A 6,402-nucleotide genomic window follows, 5' to 3' on the forward strand; every position below is an offset into this window, starting at 1 on the left:
ATAGGATGAATAGGATCAGTCCATTAATCTCTACTGAGTATCTGATATGCCACAGCTTTTCTGTTTTTGAGGAAGAAGAGGCTTATATTTTATAAAGAAGGTATAAATCCTTTTGTTGGTGTTTGGGTGAATGATGACATCTATCTTCGGGCACAGAAATGAAGAGTAAGATTCTCAAGAATCTTCCAATGAGAACCTAGGAAGAGTAGCCCTGCACTGCTACTGGGAGAACCATCCAAGATTCTGGACCCATTAAACATCTCTGTATTTGCCTCCTCTTATTTGATTCCTCATTGTGATTTACATTGAACTCTTTACAATATGTCTGAGTTTGTCTAAGTATGTTCTCTACTTTGCTATTCAAAGCGTGGTCCATTGACCTGCAGCAAAGACATAACCCAGAAAGTTGTTGAAATTGCAGAATCTCACGTCCTGTTGAGTCACAAGCTGTCTTTTAGCAAGATCCTAGGCAATTGGCTTATGAATTAATAATGTCTGAGAAACACTCTTCTGAGGTGATTTGAAAGGGGAACTAGAGGGATTATGTCATTTGCTGAAGCCAACTTTAGGGAAAGTCAGTTTGTGGGGAGGAAGTTATAGAAGGGCCTTGGCATTTGGCAACATTTATAGTAAAGATAAGGTGCTTAATGGTTACATCTCCAACATTACGCATATGTCTCTCTCACCAACTATATTGTGAATTTTCACACGCAAGAGCTGTAGATTATTCAACATTAAATCTCCTGAAAATAAAGTACACTGTCCACAGTATGCGCTTGGTAGACGGATATCAATTTGAACTAAAAGAATGGTCTGAAGAAAAAGTGGTAGCACCTGGTAAATGATTGGCATAAAGAGGTGTAATAAATATTAGAGAAGAAATAATAATTTCAGAAGTTTCTGTGATAAGGGCACTTGGATCAAAGTGCCAAAGTGCATTTAATATGTAAAGAAGTCCAGGACCAATAGTCCCTCAGGTTTTGCTGGATTTGGATTCTTGGGTGAGTCAGAGCAGTCATTCTCTTGGTTCAACTCAGCCCTCTCTCTTCTCACACCTCATAATAAGAAGTGAACATTGCGGGCCGGCCTGGTGGCGCACTGCTATAGTGTGCCACTTGGGAAGCGTGGCGGCGCTCCCGCTGAGGGTTCAGATCCCACATACAGACCGGTTCCCGCTCACTGGCTGAGCGAGGCGCGGGAGCAGCACCGAGGGTTGCGGTCCCATTGCCGGTCCCGGTCCGGTACGGGCATGACACTGAGGGTTGCGGTCCGTTGCTGGACACGGAAAAAGACAAAAAAAAAAAAGAAGAAGTGAACATTGCAGAGACTGAAGGAGCATTTGTGAGGCAGAGGAATTCTTCCTTTGGATGCCACCCTCTGAATTTAGGGCAGTCCCTGATGCTGTTAGTCAATAATGACCATCAAGCCATAACTCAGAATCTGTACCATGGTGGCCAAGCTGACACTCAAACAACTTCAATACCTGGGCCTCCCTGGACCCACCTGTCACTTACTGTCATTGTAAATGGAGCCAGATCAACTTGCCCCAAGAATCGCCTATGAGAGAGGGTCAGCAAGGAAACTTTAGGAGCCACTAGGACCATGCCGTCTTTATTTCGGGCATCAGGATCCAGGATTACTCCTAAATAGTAAGATAAATTGTAGCTCCAGGACTTAGAAGCTAATCCACAGAAGAAAGAGGAAATGGACTCTATCAGGAATCACATGTCCTGTAAACTCTCTGCTGTGATATTTCAGTCCAGCCAGGGAGGAGACAGAATGGGTGGAAAAACTCGGGACTTGGTAAGGATCAAGTCCTCTGGTCTCAGCTCTGCCATTATCTGGCTGTGTGGTCTTAAGAAAATTGCTTTCTATGTATTATGTGTTATGATACATTTCATATGTACTCCGAAATTAAGACTATAATTCCTTCTCAATGCTTTGTAGAGATTAAATAATCTGTTTAAAAGCTATAAGATCCCAATATAGTCTTCAGACATGTTTATTTGGACAAGATTGTATTTAGATGATTTCATATAAAAATATAGACTTATAAATTATCTTAAAAATGGGAAGATATGACAACCCTATATTTCCACATAGAAACATTCACTAGGAAACCATTGAGAAGTGGCTGGTCCTTTAGTTAACACAGCCCCCAATATTACACAGTCTGAATTTATACTTTTTCCATTTACTTATATTATCTGCCTGGCTCCTCTAAGAGTTTGAACTTGAAGAGTTCTCTCTCTCTCTCTCACACGCGTGTGCACGCGCCCGCACACACACACACACACACTCACACACTCACACAATTAAATTCTGTCTGCTAGTCTGGATGGAAGGCTTTGTTTGGCAATTGTACCAATCCAGAGATCAGTGTTTTGCAAAGCTTTTCCTGGTCTGCAGTTTCACCCAACTGCTGTGTGTCACTGTCACATTTTGTTTACAGTTGTAAATGTTCTTGCTAATAATTCCATCCAGCTGTGTGCTGTTGAAAACAAACAAAGAAAAAAACCTTTTTTCCAAATGTGTAAGTCTAGTTGATGTGGAGTGATTTGTAGAGGGAGAAGAGTATCCTTGACCACCAGAAGTGGTAATAGCAACCATTATACACTGGAAGGTTTTGACACCATTGGTGAAGATTTGGCCAGCAGCCAAGAGAGTGGAGAGTGTGTTTACCAGGAGAGAGCAATTGACGTCCTGCTGTGACAGAGTTCCTTGCCACCCTAATTTAACAGAATACTAAACACGTGGAGACAGCCAGAAATACTAGGTTTTTAGTTCAGTATCTACCATTGACTTGCAAAGGTCCATTCAAAAGTGCTTTAAGCGGGCCCCAAATTGAACTTTTCTGTCTATAAAAGGAAGTGGTGGGAGCTTAAAGAAACTGGTTGTAAAGCTGTTTATTAAGATTGAGTATGCATTCAAAATTCAAATATAGTTATTGTTATTTTCATTATAAATTCCAAATAACTACCATTTATTGATTAACTTTTATGTTCATACACTATGATTTAGGGATTTGATTTCATGCAGTCCTCACATACCTATTTTACAAACATGGGAACTACTGATGCCAAATCCTACATGAAGGAGTGGAGTAAGAATTCAAACACAGACCTGTGTGACTCTAAACCTTAAGTTCCCATCATTCTACCACCAGCAAATAATGGGAATCTGGAGGTGAAAGTACCAGGGAGGAGGAGGGACAGACTTTGAGAAAGCAGGGTTTCGCAGAGATGTCATCACCGTTGCTTCAAGACCAAGCTGCTTCTCCAACCAACGTATTTCAAAGGTCAAGTGCTTTGGACTGACAAATCTGAAAATAAATGCTGTCTCTGTAATTCTACAGACTTGGGACATTCTTAATTTCTCAGCCTCAGTATTCTTATTTCTGAAATTGAGAGACTAACTCATCTAATTAGTTTAATAAGAGAGTAGCTTTATATAATATGTAGCTTTATATAATATACTTGCAGAGTAGCTTTATACAGTAAGAGGATATAACTTTTCCTGTGTTCCTGGAATGTATCTCAATATGTCATTGAGTTATTGTTTTGGTACTAAGTGGATTAAATTTGCTATTTTTCATTTAAAATGAATTCTTCTATAATCACAAGAGAACAACGATGTTTTAATATAAAAAAACTTATCAATACATTAAAGCAGACAATAATGAATTTATCAGTGAATGCTTAAAAAGCCTTTGACAGAATTCAGCAGGTAAGCCTACTAAAAATGAAATAAAATTGGAATATAAATCAACCATTTAATATTATGAAGTTTACCCAAAGATTTATCAGCCAACCATAGTTCTAATAGGTGAAACACACCATTTATATTAAAATAAGAAACAAGATTTGAATATTCACTCTCACTATTATCTTTCATAATTGCTTTGGAGGTTACAGTGAATTAAATAAAAAAGAATAGAAAATAATAGGTATGAATATTGGAGAAAAGTTACCAATCATCTATTTATATATATATATATATATATATATATATATGCTGCATGCAAATACAATCTAAAAAATAAAAAAAAACCTGTAATGCATATAACAATTTGGTAATTTGCTGCATGCAAATACAATCTAAAAAATAAAAAAAAACCTGTAATGCATATAACAATTTGGTAAGATGTATTACTGCAAGATAAGACATATTTTATTTATAATAGCAACAAAAGACTTACATAAGTAGGTGATTCTGCTACTGGTACATGCAATAGGCCTTCAAAAAGGTCATGGAAAGATTTGTATTACCTTTAATTCAATTTTTCCATGAACTTTTTGTAGTATCCTCATATTTACCTTGATTAATGTAAATTTGGACTTCTGACAGAGACTTAAAAGTAAAATCTACTACAACATTTTTAGAAAAAAGCATAAAAGATTATACATACAACATAGAGGTCAAAGATATATTTATTAAAGCAATATATGCAATGCAAAAAATAGAAATAAAAATAAAGGTGAATTCAGTTATATAAAACTATCTATATTTGCATGGGAGTTGGTTGCCAAACAGGGCCAAAGACAGATACTAGATTCTGAAAGGCATAAAACTAAGGTTTTCTGCAAATTTACATTTAAAACATAACTCAATAAAGAAGTGGATAAAGATTATTTGAATAGGCTATTCATGGAAGAAAAGACAAAATAGTCAATAGACACATGAAAGACACTCTTATGATTAGGAAAATTCAAAATAAAATAAAATAAAATAATTCTCACTAATAAAATCGATAAAAATTTAAAAATAGCAGAAGTTAATTTTGGTGGATATGTAAGAAAAAGGAACTCTCCTACATAGTACAGAAATACAAATTGATATAGCCTTCTGTTATGCTGGAGACCAGCTCCGCAGGATTCGTTGGACCTGAATAGGTGGTGTGGCTTCGGCGAGGAAAGAAAAGACACGGACCACGATGTCTAGTGCATCAGTGGACCACTCACAAAGGTCGTCCTCTTTATTTATATCTTTTACTTAACCTTAAATATAATGATTTATCTTTCCATCAAAACATTTCTTATTTTAAGAGAAAAAAAGTTTAAAATGTTCCAAACCATTCATGCTTTTACAAGAACATCTATTCATACATCAAACATCAAAAATTTACCCCAAAGTCTGTGGCCTATAGCCAAGAAACTGTACAATAGAGCATGCTTGGCTTTAGAACGTCAGACCTTTGGTCTGAGTCACAATTCTTAACCTTTTAAACTTACATTTTAATTTATGTTCTAAACTCTTAATTGATTATACTTATTTACTTATACCTATTTTAACAATTTAAAATTGCTTATACTTTATATTGATTATTTTAATTCATAACCCAAATCACAATGTCTATTATGTGATTTTTTATAATGAAAATTAACTATAATGTTCCATTACATTTTATTCTATTGTTAAAAACAAAAACACTTTAAACTAATCAAACATCAAAACTTATTTATGTATCTTTACTATTTTACCTATCCATCTCTGTAGCAAAACTTTCTGTTTCCTTGCCAATTGACTCCGGGAACAAGGAACAAGGTGAAAAATTAAATGATCCTACTCATACTAAAAAACACATTACATCATTGTTATTATTACTAGGGACACAACTTGTTCTTGGTAAATCAAATGAAATTGTTGGAATGGGGAAAACAAAAAAAATTCGTAACTGGTTATGATTAATTAGTTGTAAACACCACTGCACTCGGACCCACCACCTCCCTGGGGAATGTGGATAGAAATCCAACATAATAACTTCATTCCACGCGTACAAGAGCATGACCACAGCCACAATGGGTCCATGCACACATCACTAACAAGAAAGATTAATAACAAATTAAATCGAGCCAACCCATACCAGGAACATGCATCAAAAACACCTTTAGTACTGACAATGTCTTTTAAATAAACCAGTTAATTTTGATGTATTTTAACAAGTCCTTTGAGAAACTCCAGGGAATTTCCCAAAGCCATACTAAGCCAAAAGGTTAGGCTGTTTCATTCTGGGAAGCCTTGTCAAGCAACCAAAGGTGAACAAACAAGAAATTCCAGGGAGCCATGCCACACACATGGGACCCCGTTGTAGCCTGCAGAGCAAGGAGTATCACTCAGGCTCCCATGCCATTCCCTATAGCAGGATGGCTCATGACACTGTTAAAGGAATCTGCCAACACATATTGAAATAATAATAAAAAAAATGTACCATCCTTTAGTATCACTCAGGCTCCCATGCCATTCCCTATAGCAGGATGGCTCATGGCACTGTTAAAGGAATCTGCCAACACATATTGAAATAATAATAAAAAAAATGTACCATCCTTTAAAGCCAGCAGCAATGACCTGGAGATCAGTCTTATAGAAATAATAGCATTAAGTACACATGGAGAACTGTATATG

The sequence above is a fragment of the Galeopterus variegatus genome, unplaced genomic scaffold (genome assembly GCF_000696425.1).
Source record: "Galeopterus variegatus unplaced genomic scaffold, G_variegatus-3.0.2 Scaffold5489, whole genome shotgun sequence".
NCBI classification, from domain to species: domain Eukaryota; kingdom Metazoa; phylum Chordata; class Mammalia; order Dermoptera; family Cynocephalidae; genus Galeopterus; species Galeopterus variegatus.